Source organism: Maniola hyperantus, chromosome 28 (genome assembly GCF_902806685.2).
Source record: "Maniola hyperantus chromosome 28, iAphHyp1.2, whole genome shotgun sequence".
In the NCBI taxonomy this organism is placed as follows: Eukaryota; Metazoa; Arthropoda; class Insecta; order Lepidoptera; family Nymphalidae; genus Maniola; species Maniola hyperantus.
The window spans coordinates 5,592,106-5,612,548 of NC_048563.1; the positions used below are offsets into that span (position 1 = coordinate 5,592,106).

Below are 20,443 nucleotides of genomic sequence, written 5' to 3' on the forward strand. Positions count from 1 at the left end.
GTGTGTGTGTCTGTCTTTCTGTCTATCGGTCTGCTAGGTTTTCACGGCCCATCTGTTCAACCGATTTTAGTGAAATTTGATACACGCATAGTTGCATCCCGGGGAAGGACATAGGCTGCTTTTCATCCCGGAAAATCAAAGAGTTCCCACGGGATTTTAAAACCCTAAAAACCCTAAATCCACGCAAACGAAGTAGTGGCATCATCTAGTAATAAATATTTTCTAATTATTATTTAACATCATGATCAACCCATCACCGGCCTACTACTGGCCGGTACCCTACCTAATGAGAATGGTATAGGCCATAGTCCACCATGCTGGCTTAGTGTGGATTGGCAAACTTCACTCACCTTTGAGAACATTAAGGGAAACTCTCAGGCATGCAGGTTTGCTCACGATATTTTTCTTCATCGTTAAAGTGAAGTGATATTTCATTTCTTAAAATACAAGTAACTCCAAAAACTTGGAGGTGCAGGATATGGATAGGATACCCAGGATAGAACCTAAACCTCCCGAAGGGGAAGCCGACGTGTTAACCACCATTAATGGTAAATTAAAACTACCTGACGATTCAAAAGCACTTGTAAAAAGTTTACTTGAATAAAACATTATCTATTCTATTCTATACCAAGCCACTACCGCTCTTGTACAACTATACATAAAACAGACCATGTTTTATTTAATTTTTAAGCCATAAAAATAAAACTGTACAAAACTGTTTCATAAACTTTTTTAAACTGCACAAAAGTTTCAAATAACTTTCCGAAAATAAAATGTTTTTTTTTTGTTGACTCTACAACAAAATCTAGCTTAGTTCGTCGGCCTAATCAGTCACAAGCCATAACTAGGTCGTGAAGTTTTTAGTTGAATTTAAATAAGTGGCGTGGATTGTAACTCGTTTAAAGTTTTTTTTTAAATTTTACCTTCTGACCAATTTTTTTCTACCTTGAAATTTTGAGGTTTTTTTGACCTTGGACTTTGAGTTTTTTTTGTACCCTGGACTTGAGTTTAAGAAACTGGGTGGTTGCTCTTTTCAAAGCTATGAAGTAGTTTTTCTTTAGACGTAGCTGCAGTCTACGAAGCTACTAGCAATATGCTACGCTACGTAGCCGCGTAGAACTAAGCTACGGTTTCTTGCAAACTAACTACCAATCATCATGATCAACCCATCGCCGGCTCACTACAGAGCGAGAAGGGTTTGGCCATAGTCTACCACGCTGGCCACGTGCGGATTGGTAGACTTCACACACCTTTGAGAACATTATGAACTCTCAGGCATGTAGGTTCCCTCACGATGATTTCCTTTAACGATAAAGCAAGTGATATTTAAACGCACTGGTGTAAATTCGTGGGCCACTGTCCACCTTCGACAGCGAGAGCTGGAGCGGACTGTATGCGGGTTGTTTAGAATTTAGAAGGTGTCCACGCAGGTGAAAAGGGGCAAATGAAGGACAAAGGATTCGTGCACTAACCTCGACGGTCTGCCAGCAGGAACAGGCTCAGCACAAGCACTCAGGGGTATCTCCCACATGCACAGTTCACTTCACGGGACACTTCGGGGTGTATCTTCAGACGAGCAGCGGCACACACGGATTCACCTTCCTTATTGGGTTGTATGAACACGAGGACGCGACTCAGTTGTCAACGGGGCGTCTCGCGGAGCACGCAGAACATACTGGCGTCGTGGCGTTGTATTTGACACCACGAACATAGGCAAAAGTGCACGAAGGGGAAAATGGAGGGTAGGTAGATAAAATAATCATGAACACCTTGTCAAATTATGTTTATCCAAAAGTACCAACAGGTGGCGCCACCACGCACATAACTCGAAAAGTTAGAGGTGCGTGCTCGGGATTGAACCCCGACCTCCGATTAGGAGGCGGACGTTACATTATTTTCTGCCACGTACTCTACACAGTAGGTATATACTACATAGAGGTAGTCGCTCTATACATAATATCAAAATTCTCTAAATTAATTTAAGGGCCCGTCGTGCGTTATTTTAAGGTTACAAATCAAATGTGAGGGACCCGTAATCCAATAATGTTAGGGTGCGTTTATATGGTGCCTTTTTTTTTTTTTTTTTTTTACACTTTACTGCACACAACACAAAGTAAACATTGAAAAAACACAATACAGGATCTTATTCTAATAGATGTAGCATGCAAAGGCGGCCTTATCGCTAAAGCGATCTCTTCCAGGCAACCTTTGACGAAAGGAATCACGAAAGCACGGGTTGGTGCGGCAGCCGAAAATGGCCCTAGTTATTATTATAAATTAGACTACATACACAGTACATTCAAATAATACACAAATAAATATAATTATATATACCCATATACATATCTCTATAATATACTACATAATTCTGTTTACATAGATAAATAATAGTTCTTCAAACGATTTTTGAAGGTGCCTTTATTTGTGACTAGCTGATACACGCTACTGCGTCCACGTGGATTTAGGTTTTTAAAAACCCCGCGGGAACTCTTTGATTTGCTGGGTCAAAAAGTACCTAACCTAGTCTGTATACGGGATGCGAGCTATCTCTGTACCAAATTTCGTCAAAATCGATTAAATCGGTTGTTAGGGTTCCGTAACTCAAAAGGAAAAACGGAACCCTTATAGGATCACTTTGTTGTCTGTCTATCTGTCAGTCTGTCAAGAAACCTACAGGGTACTTCCCGTTGACCTAGAATCATGAAATTTGGCAGGTAGGTAGGTCTTATAGCAGACATTAGGGGAAAAATCTGAAAACCGTGAATTTGTGGTTACATCATACAAAAAAAATGTGGTCATTAACTAAAAATTAGTATTTCCAATTTTCGAAGTGAGATAACTAGGTGTATCAAGTGGGGTATCATATGAAAGATCTTCACCTGTACATTCTAAAACAGATTTTTATTTATTTTTATGCATCATAGTTTTTGAATCATCGTGCAAAATTTCGAAAAAATACGACTGTTGTACGGAACCCTCGTTGCGCGAGCCTGACTCGCACTTGGCCGGGTTTTTTTTCATTTTGGTACTTAGCCCTAAAAAGATCCAGCCCCCATGGCCCCACTTCAGCTGCTTGTATTACGTTGCGCCATATAACCCCACGGTAGAAAAATATAAATCCAATAATCTTATTACTCCCACGCCCCCATGTGAACACACCCTAATTTTATACAATTTCGCTCAGTATGGGAGAGGATTTGTGTGGAAATGACATGGGGTGGTCTAATAGAATCGGGTTTAAGGTTTTTGATTTTTACTATCAAAGGGGAAAGCTTTTTAAACCATAACTAGGTTTGACATGTGATTTCGTGTGATGTCGCCAAGGAGTAGGTATTATTAATTCATATTAATTCAACATTTTAGGAATTCAACATTTTAGGAATTCAACATTTTGGGCCTGAAGGTTTTGCCGTTCGATTCCGGGTACGCGTACCTCTAACTTTTCGGAGTTAATTTGCGTCTTAAGCAATTAAATATCACTATTTATAACGGTGAAGGAAAACATTGTAAGAAAACCTGCATGTCTGAAAGTTCTCCATAATGTTTTCAAATGTGTGTTAAGTATGCTGATCTACACTTGACCAGAGTGGTGGACTATGTCTTAAGCCCTTATCACTGTTACGTGTTATCAGCTAGTTCAATATAAATATCTACTTAATAGAGATTTGTTTATTTTCAGGTCAGGTTTCAGGTTTGCAGTGGCGTAGATTAAACTGAACAGGTATTTATGAAAACATTTTGTAGTAAGTAATTTAACTTGAAACTTTACATCGAATAAAAAAATATTTTAGGGTTCAGTACCTCAAAAGGCAAAACGGAACCCTTATAGGATCACTTTGTTGTCTGTCTGTCAATACCCGTCAAGAGAATCAAAATCTATACCTAGGTTCAGTACATCGGCCTTTAGAATGACATTTCGGCTTTGAAGAGTGGTGTAATCCACGCGGAAGTCGCGAGCATAGGTCAGTCTCGTTCTAAAAGTCGACGTGATTGAAGGACAACCCAACAAACAAACACACTTTCGCATTTATAATATGGGTAGTGATTCGAATGAAAAACCAGGCAGACAAAAACATGGCGTCGGACGATGGACACCGTCATACTTACGGATTGAGTGTAAAATTTGTACTATAGGCAATGGGAAAAATAATATACTAAGTGTCATGTAAATAAATAAAATAAATAAAAAATCTTTTTTATTCGAATAAGATGAGATGGTTACTAACATAATATTGTGGGCCTTGATGTCTGAGGAAATGAAGATTATTTATTATTTATTTATTATAAACTTTTACAAGTACTTTCGAATAGTCGGATGCATCTACCACTGGTTCGGAATACCTTTCCTACCGAGAAGAACCAGCAAGAAACTCGGCGGTTGCTCTTTTCAAATATTTGATATAGGTACAAGATTATGCCATGTATAAAATAGTATTTGCAGTCTTGTGCGTTGCTAGAACGAGCTGCAGGTTAAATCCACGCTCTTTTATCATTTAGATAATCTTCAATTGTGTAATATGCTTTTTTCAGGAGCATATTTTTAAAAGATTTTTTAAACTTGTGCAAAGGTAAGTCCAAAATAGTTTGCGGGATTTTATTATAAAAGGTAATACCCATACCCACAAATGGCTTTTGGACTTTCCTGAGGCGGAAGGTAAGAGCTGCATTGCTGTCTTTGTTTCTAGTTAGCCTATTGTGTAGATCACTAATTTTCTTGTAACTAAGAATATTTTGTCTTACAAAAATTATGTTATTATAAATATATTGAGAGGCTACAGTAAGGATATCTATTTCCTTAAATTTCTCTCGAAGGGAATCGCGTGGTCTTAAGTTATAAATTGCGCGTATTGCCCTTTTTTGTAATACAAAAATTCTCCCAATATCTGCCGCTTTACCCCATATTAAGATTCCATAAGACATAATACTATGTTAGTCTCGTTCTAAAAGTCGACGTGATTGAAGGACAACCCAACAAACAAACACACTGTCGCATTTATAATATGGATAGTGATTTGAATAGGGAACCCTAAAACAGTGAATTCAGGAACGAAACAGGTGTTTGGGATGTAAATTCAAATCCAAAACTTGAGATTTACGACTCGCGAGATGCGATACCACTGATTTATGTGACACTAGCGCCGCGCCCCGTCTGCGCTTATCTTTTGTACGCCTCTGTGATAAGATGTCGATTCCACTGCCAGAAGTTTACGCTTCAGAGTTTTGTGTTCGCGGTAATCTACGCGATAGCTTTCTTTTGTACAGCACTTTGTGTGTGCAAGAAGTTTACCGCTAACTTTAATGCTTATCGAACCGCTGGTAGATATTATCTACCACCGGTAATTGCCCTGCCCATTGCCACTGCAGCTTCGCAACCCGTTGAGCTATGTCGGTTACTCTAGTTCTCCTACGGATCTCCTCATTTCTGATTTGATCACGTAGAGAAACTCCAAGAATAGCTCTCTCCATCGCCCGCTTAGATTTACTTAATTCTGCTTAAAAAACTTTACTTCCAGACTTTAGGTCAATATGTTGAAACAACAAAAGATATTCGGGCACAATGAAGCAAACAAAAAATTCAACGTCCACTCGGGGCTCTAAGTTTCCGGTAGAGAATGACAGCAGTGGCGTGCAGCTCATAGAAGCATAAACACACTGCTTACCCTCATTGTAATAAATCAATGCTTATTTTTCATTATAACCTGCCGTAAAATGAGTTCATACCTAAATGCATACCCTGGCTTGAACTCCTGTGCACGCCACTGCCGGTACCTCTAAAGATTTCATTATCAATGCGAAAGTGTGTCTGTCTGTCTGCTAGCTTTTCACGGCCCAATAGCGTAGCGGGGCACTTCCCTTCAGGTGTGATTGTGGTCAAGCGTATACCTATAATGAATAAAAAAAAAAAAAAATTAAAACCCTATTTGAGGAAGAAATTCTTTGTAAATAAGTAGGTAAGTACTGTTCCTTTATGTGTAGGTAAATAGGGGTTGGCCGGTAGAATTTCTATAATTTATGTGTTTTAAAAATAAACTCATATTAAATAATTGTGCTCTGTTAAAAATTTAATATAAAAACCGGCCAAGTGCGACTCAGGCTCGCGCAATGAGGGTTCCGTACTACAGTCGTATTTTTTCGACTTTTGCACGATAATTCAAAAACTATGATGCATAAAAATAAATAAAAATCTGTTTTAGAATGTACAGGTGAAGACCTTTCATATGATACCCCACTTGATATAGTCACTCACTTCGAAAGTTGAAAATACTAATTATTAGTTCATGACCACAATTTAATTTTTTTTGTGTGATCTAACCCTAAATTCACGGTTTTCAGATTTTTCCCCAAATGTCAGCTATAAGATCTACCTACCTGCCAAATTTCATGATTCTAGGTCAACGGGAAGTACCCTGTAGGTTTCTTGACAGACAGACAGACAACAAAGTGATCCTATAAGGGTTCCGTTTTTCCTTTTGTAGTACGGAACCCTAAAAACTGGAGTAGTAGAAAATTTCTATTAAGTACCTAGTGCCTACTCGCTCATTACCATCGAGCTACTCGTAGCTCATTGAAAAGTTAATTTTAGCCAACAGGCTACAGTGTATAATTTTAAATCAATTTTCAATGAAATTGTCGACTTGCACTCGGTGGCGGTTGAGTTAGCGTGTTAGTGTTATTTGCTTTTATTTTATGTTTCCAAAGTATAGCAGAATTATACCTACTCATTTATTTTTTGGATTTAGTTTTTTAAAACTGGAAACTGGGAACTCTTTGATTTTCGGGATAGAAAGTAAAAGTAGTCAAAAATATGTCACTCTCCAGGTCTTTAACTAGTATAATTATATCCACGCAAAAATCAACTCTATCCGTTGCTCCATCAGTTGCTCCGATGCTCCATCAGTTGCTCCGATGCTCCATCAGTTGCTCCGTTGCGGCGTGATTGAAGGACAAGCTAACAAACAAACACGGTTTCGCATTTATTTGTATATATAAAATTGAAAGTCCTGACTGACTGACTTATATATCAACGCACAGCCTAAAGGTTCGTACGCACCTGAGCGGCGCGGCGCGGCGCTTCAGCGAGCTGCACGTCGCGGCACAGAGCTTCAAAATATCATTTCTATCGTTTTGTATGGCGCATATCGCACTAGAGCGGCGCTGCACAGCGCTTCACCGCGCGTTGCCGCGCGGCACGGCTGGAGAGAATATTTTGAAGCGCAGCGAAGCGACGCGCAGTGCAGTGACGCTAGTGCGACATACCCAGCGGCGCGGCGCGGCGCTTCGCGCTCGTACGCGAACGGGTATAAAAGTGACGCGCAAGTGACGCGAGGTGCCGCGTACTGAAGTTGTAGTGCGGTAGGCACCGTCGAGCGGCCTGAGGTGACGCGTTCTGCAGTCGGACTGAAGCGCCGCGCCGCGCCGCTCAGGTGCGTACGAACCTTTAACCGCTGGTCTTAGAGACATGCAATTTGGAGGGTGCGTTCTTTGTAAAGAGTAGGTATCCACTAAGAAAAGATTTTTCGAAATTCCACGCCTAAGTGGGTAAAATGGGATTTTGAAATGTATGTAGTCCAGGCGGACGAAGTTACTTTCACGTATAATGTTTTGGCAAGGTAGGTAACTTGGTTGACAAATGATAATTTTAAATACAACTCATATCTAAATCAACCTAAATGAATTATACACCTAGGCTCATTTTAATAACACCCTGTTAATTATAGCTCACATAAAAGTCAGTCACGAACGTTATGATTTAAGCGCGCTTAGAGTCAACAGCTAATTAAATATGCTAACTAGCTTAGCTGTAATTAACGTGATTTTTATTAATTATGTACTTGCAAAATTTAATTTCCTTCTGCGTGCAAAGCTTAATTTCATTTCTTGGTTAATTAAATATGCACTAGCTTATGCTCAGGACTTCGTCCGCGTCGACTACATAACTTTCAAACCCCTATTTCACCCCCTTAGGGGTTAAATTTTTAGAAATCCTTTCTTAGCGGATGCCTACGTCATATTAGCTATCTGCATGCCAAACAGCCCGATCCAAAGATTCAAAGATTCAAAGATTCTTTATTTGCGGAAACATTTTACAATGAGATGTTATTACATAAAATTGTCCAGTAGAAATGTTTCGCCTTAAATATTAGGCATGCAAAACAATTAGTTAACCTAGTAAAACAATAACTATAAGTAATTTGACGCACGTTGTCTTTGTATATGGTAAAATTCAAAATTTAAAAATGTCTAATTTGAAAAAATTCATTAATGTTATATAATGTCTATTAAAAAATCATGCAATTTATTCTTAAATTTATTTATATTATTACATTTCCTTATCTCCCCTGGTATCTTATTATATATCTTTACCGCCATGACACAAACACTTTTGTTAAGGAATGAGGTTTTGTGAGTGGGAAACAAAAATCTGTCTTTACAGCGTTCTCGTAGCGTTCTCCGTCCAGTAGTTTGAGCTGTGCGTTGATAGATTAGTCAGTCAGTCACCTTTTCCTTTTATATATTTAAAATTACGGATGACAGAGAAAATGTAGTAGAGATCGAAAGGAAGCCAATTTCTAAAAATGCGGAAGAAAGATAGTCTAGTGGTTAAGACGTCGGCCTTCTATCTAGGAGGTCAGGGGTTCGATTCCGGGCACGCACCTCTAACTTTTCGGGAGTTATGTGCGTTTAAAGCAATTAAATATCACTTGCTTTAATAGTATCATGTCTTATGGAATCCTGATATGGGGTAAAGCGGCAGATATTGGAAAAAAAATTGTTTTACAAAAAAGGGCGATACGTGCAATTTATAATTTAAAACCACGCGATTCCCTTAGAGACAAATTTAAGGAAATAGGTAAACTTACAGTAGCCTCTCAATATTATTTACAACATATTCTTAATTACAAAAAAAAATGGTGATCTACATAATAGGCTAAATAGAAATCGTAATAAACTTGCGACTCCTACGCTCCGCCTCAGAAATGAAATCATTTGTGGGTATGTGTTGAAATGAGATTCAGCAATTTTATTAAATCACACACTGTATTACAGGAGAATCTCTGTATTTACAATAATTAATTGTGTCACACTCTGTACTTATACAAATCATTACAATAATCTCTTAACGGAATAAACAAACTGTCACGTGCGCTCGATCAGACTGACGTCCCACACAGTGTTGCCAACTCGGATTTTGAAAAAGGCGTAGACCACATTAGAAAAAGACGTAGATTTAGTAAAAATTTCGGATGAAAAGTTCGTAGATCTACGTACTTTTTTTCTGGGTAAAATGAAGAGAGTAAGGTAGTGTTTTGTCATACAATTTATTCATTTTCATCAATTTCAGCCTCACGCAAATGAAACTCATACATATTTGTTAAAAAATTCTTGCAAAGGTCACTGTTTTTTTATATTTAATTTTTGTAAAAAGTAGGCCAGTTAGTGTTTAATTGAAAAGTCTGTTTGTTAAGTTTGTTTTCATTAAGTTGTTAGTCCGTTTGAATTTGAACTTTGAATCGAAATGCATAGTATCTCTATGATAGTACGACATAGTGCATACAAGGCTCTTTTGGCACTTGAATGACATTGATAGGGGGGTGTAGTTGTCGAACGACGGCTGCCAGCAAATAAAATCTCCTCAATTTTACGGAATATATTGAAAATGTCAATGTCGAAAGTCGAGTAAGTTTTATTTAATTTTAACTGAATAAGAAATTGGGAAAGCCGTCCCTGTTTCCAAATAGAGAAAGAATAATAAAAACCATTTATAGGCCATGGACTAGCTATATTAATTAGTTACCTGGTGCTAAATATAGCTATAAGATGCAGACACATTTATGCTGTACAATATATTATTAGGATATATTATCATGATGTTATTTAAATGGAATGGCTCTAATATTTAACAAAAACAGTGAATTTAATTTTTTTTTACTTAGCAACACTGCATTTAAGGTCACACCGTGATACTTCAAAAGATGGCGGCTTTATTTTCGCCACGCGCCAAAAGAGTCTTGTCCACTTGTATTTCTGACAGTGACACTAGTGACAATTTCTGCAAAGCGAACGTTCCATTTTACACAGTCACACGTATATTGTTGTAACTGTGTAAAAAGGGAACTTTTTTTAATAACCTTTTTCATGAACGAAAAATAAATTCAAATTATGCCCATTCAGCCTCAAAAGGCTAAGTATTCGATCACTTTGTACAATTTGATAAAAAATACGTAGATTCAGGGCAGTCCCTGAAGTTCGTAGGTTTGCAGGAAAGGCCTAAAGTTAGTAGATCTACGTAAAAAGACGTAGATGTGGCAACGCTGGTCCCACACGCCAGCGCGCCCCCCTTCGCCCAAGCTCGGCTACCGCCGACAACGGCCGAAGCGCCATCGGTACCGTCGTAGCGACGCGGCGCGTTACAATTTATACCAAAGTTACCCGCTACCACAGTAGGCAGCGCCGTCCGAATATATTCTGTGAATGTAATGTCAAAGACGTTTTTTGTTTCTCTATATATTAAAAGTTTTGTTAGAAAGTTTATGAGCAAATTAAAGATTAATACTTTCTCCCCGGTGTTTTCTTGTTATAATAGTAAACATGGGTATAACCTTTTATAACAAAATTCCGCAATCTATTTTGAACTTGCCTTTACTCAAGTTTAAAAAATCAATTAAAAGTCTTATGCTCCTGAAAAAAGCATATTACACAATCGAAGATTATGTAAATGATAAAAGAGCGTAGATTTGACCTAATTAATTTATTTATTAACTGATAGGTCCGACTGTCCGAATGTCCATAATATATACGACTAGCTTCTGCCCGCGGCTTCGCCCGCGTGGCCTAAAGGAAACAAATGGCATTTTTTTTTCAGAAACAAACATTATAACATCAGGACACGCACTCTGAACAGCACCGAATAACACATATAACCTTCCAACCCCCATTTCACTCCTTTAGGGGGGGGTTTTCTCATAGTCGTTTCTTAGCTGACACCTAACCTCAAGAAAAAACCTACTTTCCAAATTTCAAGTCAATTATAATATCAATAATTAAAACATTCCCATACAAACTTACATCCCCTATTTTACCACCCTTATGGGCAAATTTTCCAAAAACCCTGAAACACGTATTTCTTCATTTGTGACCGAAAACCCAAATACCAATTTTCATACAAATAACTTGAAAAATGACCGACTTTCATACAAACTTCCATCCCCCATTTAACCCACTTAGGGGTGGAATTTCGAAAAATCCTTGCTTAGTGGATACCTACTCTTCACAAAGAATAGACCCTCTAAATTTCATGTCTTTAGGACCAGCGGTTTAGGCTGTGCGTTGATATCTATGTCAGTCAGTCAGTCAGTCAGGACTTTGAATTTTTTATATATATAGATAGATGTGACAACCACAAATAAAGTTCACTCGCCTTCGTGAATTGCAAGAACTGTATTGGTAATCGGTAATAACACCGGTAAGCCCCAACATGAGGGCGGTATGAATATTTAAATACATAATACGTGGTATTGCGTGTTACAAGCATAGATTGTTATAATACGAGAATAAGTTCATTTTATGTATGTTTTTTTTTAATTTTTTTTATTCAGATACAAGTAAGCCCTTGACTGCAATCTCACCTGGTGGTAAGTGATGATGCAGTCTAAGATGATAGCGGGCTAACCTGGAAGGGGTATGGCAGTTTTTATTAAACCCATACCCCTTTGGTTTCTACACGGCATCGTACCGGAACGCTAAATCGCTTGGCGGCACGGCTTTGCCGGTGGGGTGGTAACTAGCCACGGCCGAAGCCTCCCACCAGACCAGACCAGAAATTTAGAAATTATAAAATTCCAAAACCCCTGCCAGGAATCGAACCCGGGACCTCCCACTATTAAGACCACAGCGCTCACCACTGCGCCAGGGAGGTCGTTAAATGTAAATGGTATGTACCTGTAGTTTGTCGATAAATTCAATTGAAATAATTTTTAAAAAGAATATTAGCCAGTTTATCAAATTTAATTAGTTCTTGTTTAGGCAAAGTGAGGTAATTAATTTTATTATCAATGGTTAACAAATAAACTATTAATAAAGTTAAATCTAAAAAAAAACCATTTTAAATTAAAACTAAAATAAATTAAATTAAATCTAAAACCTCGTCGAGACCACCGCAGCGAGGCATTGTACCCAAGATGCTGGCAGCATTACCCCTTTGGATGGCCAAACTAATTCTTTGACCAAGGTAGCTGCCAGCTCTCGGGTCCCCGGTTGACTCGATAACTCTTTTCGCAATTTCTTCAAATTAAATCGCATTAAAATATTTTTAGGGTTCCGTACCTCAAATGAAAAAACGGAACCCTTATAGGATCACTTCGTTGTCTGTCTATCTGTCAAGAAACCTACAGGGTACTTCCCGTTGACCTGAGGGTCTAACATGCGCCCGGCGAGAAAATTTTGTCTACGCATTATCTCGTGTTTTTTCATACAAATAAGACGAGTAAATGCGTAGACAAAATTTTCTCGTGGTGCGCATGTTAGGCGTGCTGGAATCATGAAATTTGGCAGTTAGGTAGATCTTAAAGCAGATATTAGGGGAAAAATCTGAAAATCGACAATTTGTGATTAACATCACACAAAAAAAAAAATTGTGGTCATGAACTAATAATTAGTGTTTTCAATTTTGAAGTAAGATAACTATATCAAGTGGGGTATCATATGAAAGGTCTTCATCTATACATTCTAAAACAGATTTTTATTTATTTTTAGCCATAATAGTTTTTGATTTATCGTGCAAAATGTCGAAAAAATACGATTGTAGTACGGAACCCTCAGGGCGCGAGTCTGATTCGCTCTTGGCCGTTTTTTCCGCGACAGTTCGAGATCGCAATCGGGGAGGGAACGTCCCGCACACACCCATTGCGGGCGAGCGCGGGCGTGCTACAGTATTTTGTGGCACGTATAAAATTAATAAAATAAGACATCTTTTATATTTATTTACATAATAATCACTTAATTATTAATTAATTAACAGAGTCATAAATACTATTAACATAATATTATTATTATTGCTTATTCTGAATTGAGTGTCATTCAATCAGCCTGTTTGCGTCCACTGCTGGACATAGGCCTTCCCAAGGGCACGCCACCACACACGATCCTACGCCTTCCTCATCCACCCACTTCCCGCTATCTTCTTAAGGTCAGTCCAGCGCGTTTGAGGTCGTCCCACACTGCGCTTGCTGATACGCGGTCTCCACTCCAGAACACGTCTGCCCCATCGGCCATCGGTTCTGCGGCAGACGTGGCCTGCCCACTGCCACTTCAGCTGGCTAATTCGTTGGCCTATGTCGGTCACTCTGGTTCTCCTACGGATTTCCTCGTTACGGATTGAGTGTACTAAATTTGATTAGTTGTACTCCTAAATGTAGATTAATTAAAACTACATTGACATCCTATCCTATTACATCCACAATGGCACATATTTGCCCACACAATATAGACTGTACCATTTTTGATAGAACTTTCATCAATATTATCAACAACTACATGAGGCTTACTGTTCTGACTATCGGGTTCTGTTTTAACAATAATAGGTTCACCATAATGCATTTTAACAAATTGTTCAATTATTCTCTGAACTTCTTCATTTGTATATTGTGTGTTTTTATAGTTAACTATAGGACAGAAGTTTAATGCTTGTAGTTTATCAGTTTCAAATACAATCTTTGCTTTTATAATTTTGACTGCAGTCGGCCACATCTGCAAATATATATCTGGATTGTCAGTTTTTAAATAACTAACTTTACCAAACTTTGCTGGTTCATATTGAATTGCACCTATATTATTTAAAGGTATTGTTACAACCTTTTCATTTAATACATTGTTTAATACATTTGGTTGTGCTAAGTAATTCTTTAAGTTATTGCTTATTTCTTTAATGTTGTTAAGATTTGATGTTGATATATCTGGATTGTCAGTTTTTAAATAACTAACTGTGCCAAACTTTGCTAGTTCATATTGATTTGCACCTATATTATTTAAAGGCATTGTTATAACCTTTTCATTGCATACATTGGTTAATACATTTGGTTGTGCTATGTAATTCTTTACGTTATTGCTCCTTTCATTAATGTTGTTAAGATTTGATGATGATACATCTGGATTGTCAGTTTTTAAATAACTAACTGTGCCAAACTTTGCTAGTTCATATTGATTTGCACCTATATTATTTAAAGGCATTGTTATAACCTTTTCATTGCATACATTGATTAATACATTTGGTTGTGCTATGTAATTCTTTACGTTATTGCTCCTTTCATTAATGTTGTTAAGATTTGATGATGATACGTCTGGATTGTCAGTTCTTAAATAACTAACTGTGCCAAACTTTGCTAGTTCATATTGATTTGCACCTATATTATTTAAAGGCATTGTTATAACCTTTTCATTGCATACATTGGTTAATACATTTGGTTGTGCTATGTAATTCTTTACGTTATTGCTCCTTTCATTAATGTTGTTAAGATTTGATGATGATACATCTGGATTGTCAGTTTTTAAATAACTAACTGTGCCAAACTTTGCTAGTTCATATTGATTTGCACCTATATTATTTAAAGGCATTGTTATAACCTTTTCATTGCATACATTGGTTAATACATTTGGTTGTGCTATGTAATTCTTTACGTTATTGCTCCTTTCATTAATGTTGTTAAGATTTGATGATGATACATCTGGATTGTCAGTTTTTAAATAACAAACTGTCCGAAACTTTGCTGGTTCATATTGAATTGCACCTATATTATTTAAAGGTATTGTTACAACCTTTTCATTTAGTACATTGGTTAATACATTTGGTTGTGCTATGTAATTCTTTAAGCTATTGCTTATTTCATTAATGTTTGGTGGTTCTATATTTTCAAATTTAGCTTTTTCTAGTGTATTTAAATATGGTTGACTAACTATGTATGCTTCGGTAGGTAGATTTTCTACTTTGGTAGGTGCTATTATTTGGTCATTTTGATAAACATTGCCATAATTTAATGGTGTTGCAAATCGATAATAATTAATATTTGCCAATTTATTTAGATATAGTTTAGGTTCAGTTTCTTTTTCTGTGGTAAATGTTTCGCAACGATTTGGTAAATATGTAGAGCTTAATAAAGCTGGATTACTATTTGATTTTAATCGTGTTTCACCTAAAAATTGGGCATCTAACGATGGCATATGAATATGAGGTATTGTTGAAATTTGTGTAGAATCTGTAACGTCTGGTGTAAAATTTGGTTTTTGAATAAATGGTGTTGTGAGAGAAGTAAAAGGTGTTAATGATAAAGGTATTTGTCGACCTGAATGTGGAAGTTTTACTAATAATGGTGAAGAATATAATGCCGGTTGTAGAGGTACAGAATCTGACTTGATTCCAAGAGGATATGAATCGGGGAATATAGATGTTATTTTACGATTATCACCAAAATTAGGCCATGTTATGTTATCGTTAGCTATTGGAGATAAATTAGAAGTTTTTGGATTAAGTAGTGGTGAAATGGCTTGTTGACTATCTTCAAAATAAGAAACGCTAAGGTTTGGTTCACGCGTAATAATGTGATCATTAAATGTTGTAATTTTAGGCGTGACATACATGCTTGATGGTAAATCATTACAAGGTGATAAATATGGAGTTTGTGATATGGTTTTCGAAAGAGGTTTAGAAAGATGTGATCTTGTATTAAATGCAGATGGTGGAATGACATTTAGAGTATTAATGGCGCCAGTACTTGAAGGCGCTGTATCTAATAGAGGTGGATTGGTTACAACAAAAGGATTAGGTGATGTAGGTGTTAAATTTTGTAATTGTTCTTCATCTTTACTCGTTATAACCTTATTGTATGGTAATGCAGAAGATAAAACATTATTAAATTTATTTGGAGACAAGTTTAATGAAGAAGTAACGCGCGAATTAAAACCTGAAGGTAATGAACCTAGTGATAAATTATTATCGAGTGATATTGATGTTAAATCAAAAGGTATTGATTCCGTACCTAAATTCAGTGGTGAACCACTTGTTTTTGGTGAAATTATTAAATCAGATGGAGTTACTTGGTATAACGGTATTTCTGTAGTTTTAATTGGTAAATGTTTACTTTCTTGTAAAGAGGATAACTTATTTAATTTGTTTTTAGAAGAATAAGGTGAAAAAGAAGACGTTTCGTAACCAAGTATAGGTAATACAGAATTTGATGTGGCAGCGATATACGACATTTTGTTTGAACTTTTTGGTGTAGATACCATTTCACTTTGCGAATATGATGATGGGTTGAGAATGAACATTTTGTTATTTGCTGAATTAGGTGTTTTGCATCCTGAAACGAAAGAAGGCAATGTGTTATAAGATTGAGGAGGTTTAACATTTGGAAGATTATTCATTGACAAAATTGGCGATTTTCGCAAACCTAATTTTGATATAGTTAGAATATTTGATTGTAAGGCCAATTTTGGTACTGCATAAGTTGGACCTATATTTGCAGTTTGGTGAAAAGATGAGGGTTCGGTGTATATAACTTGGCCAGGCAATCCATATTTAGGTATGTTTGTGGCAGTAGAAGAAACTTGACCTAGAACCTCATACTTTTTACCATGTTTTAAGGGAAGTTGTTTGTATAGAGAGTGTATATATTTTTTGTCTATATTTGAGTCGAAATCTCGAGGTTTCTCATTAGAAGAAAATATTGGAAGAAATTCGGGTGACATCAAATTTTGTGACGTTAAAATATTTATACCGGATTTAGGTAACGGATTTGTAAAAGTTGAATATTTGTCTCCATATGAAGAAATAGGTTCTGTTTTGGGCAAGCATGGCACAACCGAAAACGTGCTTTGTGGTTGTATAATAGAATTTAATTTAGCATCAGTAGGCAGTATGTGTGATAAATATGGATAATTTATAGTATCCTTAGATGATTTTATATCTTGTGTTAGGAAAGGTGTTAACATTAAAGGTTTTGGAGTAGAGGAAATTGAGTTTGAAGGGATTTCGTTCCTGTATGTTTCCATATTGTGTGGCAAACTTTTATAGAAATGTATCTTTGATGGATGATGATGTGGTCTTAATGGCAATGTTACATCATTGGAAGATGCCTTAAAAGGTTGCATTGGGGCTATACTGTCACTATAAAAAGGTTTATATGTATCTCCTAAACTGTTTTGTTCTTGTACTAAAGGTAAAGCTTTGGATTGCTTTAATGGCAGTAAAGCTTCTAATGCAGCAATAGGTTTAAAAGAAGCTGTGTCCCTAAGCAATGGTGTTTGTTTATGTTTAGCTAGCATTCTCGAAGATAAAGGTAACACTGGTGACGTACCTATAATATTTTGATTTGGAATAACCTTTGAAGCGAGAGGTTCGAAATTAGATGAATAATTATTCTGAAAATCAGTCATAAAGCTCTGTTTATCTGAAGTGCTAGGTTCTTCTTTTGGAGGAAAAAGATAAGATGTAAATGTCGATTTTGGAGCATATTTACCTACTGATGTATATGGCATTTGTTTAAAAACTCCTGGTATAGACTGACAAGGAAGTAATGTATTTATTGATGAGTCAGTAGTAGATTGTGGCAATAAAGAGTTAGTTGATAAGTCATCATGAGAAATTGTGGTTTTGTCCTGTACTGGAATGGCCGGTAGAGAAGAAAAAGGGTAACGAGCAGTCATGGGAGTAACTGAGGATGAAAAGGAAGGATAAGTAGAGTCCTTTATCGTTGGCGATATAAATTCAGGCATTGAACTTTTAGCATTTTGGTTATATGGATTAATTGCTGTTGGTGATACATTTTGAAGTAAAGATTCACTCACAGTATTGGGAATAGAGTCAAAGTTATTCGAAAGCCCTGTCACAATTAAATCTTGAGCCAAGGGTTTCGTTTTTGGAGCTACAAAATAAGATGTGTATGGCCTTTGGTCCAAAAATCCTGGTGTGAACTGACAAGGTATCTTTGGATGGTGTTGGTATGGTGTTAAAGGCATATTGTTATATGGCAAAGTTACATAATTGGCAGATGCCTTTACAGATTGTATTGGGTCACTATAGCAAGGCTTATAGTTAACTTGGGCTTCTTGTACTAAATATGGTACCGGTTTAGACTGCTTTGATGGCAGTAAAGTGCCTAATACAGAATTAGGTTTCAAGGAAGCCGTGCCACTAAGCAATGGTGTTTGTATATATTTAGCTAGCTTTTTTGTTGATAAAGGTGACACTGAAGACATAGCTATAATATTTTCATTTGGAATTGCATTTGAAGCGAGGGGTTCTAAATTATTTAAGTAATTATTCTGAGAATCAGCCGTAGAGCTTTGTTTATCTATGGTACTAGATCCTTGTTTTGGAGGGAAAAGATACGATGTAAATTGAGATTTTGGCGCGTATTTATTTTCTGCTATATATGGCCTTGCTGGTGTAGACCAACAAGGAAATGATGGATTTGTTGATGAGTCAGCAGTAGAGTGTGGCAATAACGAATTAGTTGATAAGTCACCATAAGATACTATGATTTTGTTCTGTATTGGTACAGAAGACAAAGGATAATAAGCAGCCATTGGAGTAACTGGTAAAGTTTTATAGAAAGCGGGTATTTTTGAAAGGTGTTGGTTTGGTGTTAAAGGCATAATATTATATGGCAATTTTACAGACGTGGAACAGGCATTTAAAGGTTGTGTTGGGGTTATACTGTCACTATCCAATGCAGAAATTGGTCTGAAATAAGCTGTGCCACCAAGCAATGGTGTATGTTTAGCTTGCATCGTTGTTGATAAAGGTAACACTGAAGACGTACTTATAATATTTTCATTTGGAATAACCTTCAAAGCGAGAGATTCCAAATTAGATGAAATAACGTTCTGAGAATCAGTAGCCGAGCTCTGTTTATCTGTAGAACTAGCTTCTTCTTTTGGAGGAAAAAGATGAGATATAAATTTAGATTTTGTTGCATATTTATCTTTTGATGTATATGGTCTTTGTTCAAAAAATCCTGGTGTAAATTGACAAGGAAATAATGTATTTATTGATAAGTTATTAGTAGATTGAGGCAATAATGAGTTGGTTGATAAATCACTATGAGATACTGTGATTACATTATCTTGTAGTGGGATGACCGGTACAGAAGAGAAAGGATAATGAGCAGTTATTGGAGCTAGTGGGAAAGTAGAAGAAGGATAAGTAGAATCTGTTATCGTTGGGGATACAAATTTAGGCAATGAACTTTTATCTTTTTGGTTATACGGATCAAGTACTCTTGGTGATACATTTCGAAGTAAAGCCTGATTTACACTTATAGGAATGGAGTTAACGTTATTTGCAAGCTTTGTTACAATTAAATCTTGAGTCAAGGGTTTGATTTTTGGAGCTACAGTAGAATATTCATAGGGCTCTAAAATATAAGATATTTGGTCTGGTTGTGACACATCTTTAAGAGATATTATAGGTTTTGATTTCGCTGTCAATAAAGTAAATGGTTTACTGGTTTTTGATGGTTTATAGTTTCGAACATATGGTTGAGAAATTGTTTGTAAGCCATTTGATCCAAGTTTGCTTAGATAAATAATTTCTGGAGTCACAGGCTTCAAACTTTCAAGTGTTTGTAGTTTATTTATATTCTTAATGATGGGATGGGATGGATCTTTTTGTAGTATATCATTTGTTACACCATAAAATGCATTCATTGGTGAAGTAATAATATTATAATCTTTTATTTTTAATATATCATTATCAGCAACAAACATGGGAAATTTTTCTACTACTGGATATGTATATTTTGAAGATTCTATAGGTTTTGTAGATGTTGGTGAAATAACATAATATAAGTCTTTATTAGCTAAATCTATTTTGCTTGTTAATGGCGTTAAATTCTTTTCAGCTTGTGATAAATTGCTTAGATATGTGTAATATTGATTCATTGGTAGCGCATTAATATTGAGTTTTAAAGGTATGTTTGTTGGTATGTAAAGATGGTTATTAATAGGAACAAATTCTCCCGTTATATATTTACGGTTAGGTGCATTATAATCAAATAATAAAGTGTCTCCTTTATCTGTCAAACCTTGTGGAGTAGCTAGAGTGTTTGATGTTTCTACTATTGGTTTATCATAACCTTCCAAAGTTATTACATTTTTATACGTACAGGGATCTAGCATGTAGTAAGTATTTGAACCAATATTTGGTTGGTGAACGTAACTTTCAAATTTTTTACCACTATATGGATAATATGGTGAAAATGTTGTAGGGCTAGAAATTGTTTTATATCTGTAAGGCTCAAATAACTTGGTATTATAAGTCGCATAATTTTCTGGGTGATCTTTACTTTTATCAAATAATGTGATACCAATTTGATTTTGGTCCTCTTCATAATATTTCGAATCTTCCAAATTTTTTGGTAAACTCTCTTCTCTAAATGGTGAAATTATTTCC

General features: G+C 36.3%; 1 protein-coding gene across 2 annotated transcripts in view; it reads left to right on the forward strand.

Annotated features, from left to right (window-relative positions):
- Positions 1-20,443, forward strand: part of klg (klingon) — a 113,287-nt gene that overhangs the window by 1,307 nt on the left and 91,537 nt on the right. For both annotated transcript variants that reach the window (XM_069508269.1, XM_069508268.1), the window contains exon 2: positions 3,680-3,721. The gene's annotated coding sequence lies outside the window, so the exon portion shown is untranslated. The remainder of the gene's footprint in view (positions 1-3,679; positions 3,722-20,443) is intronic.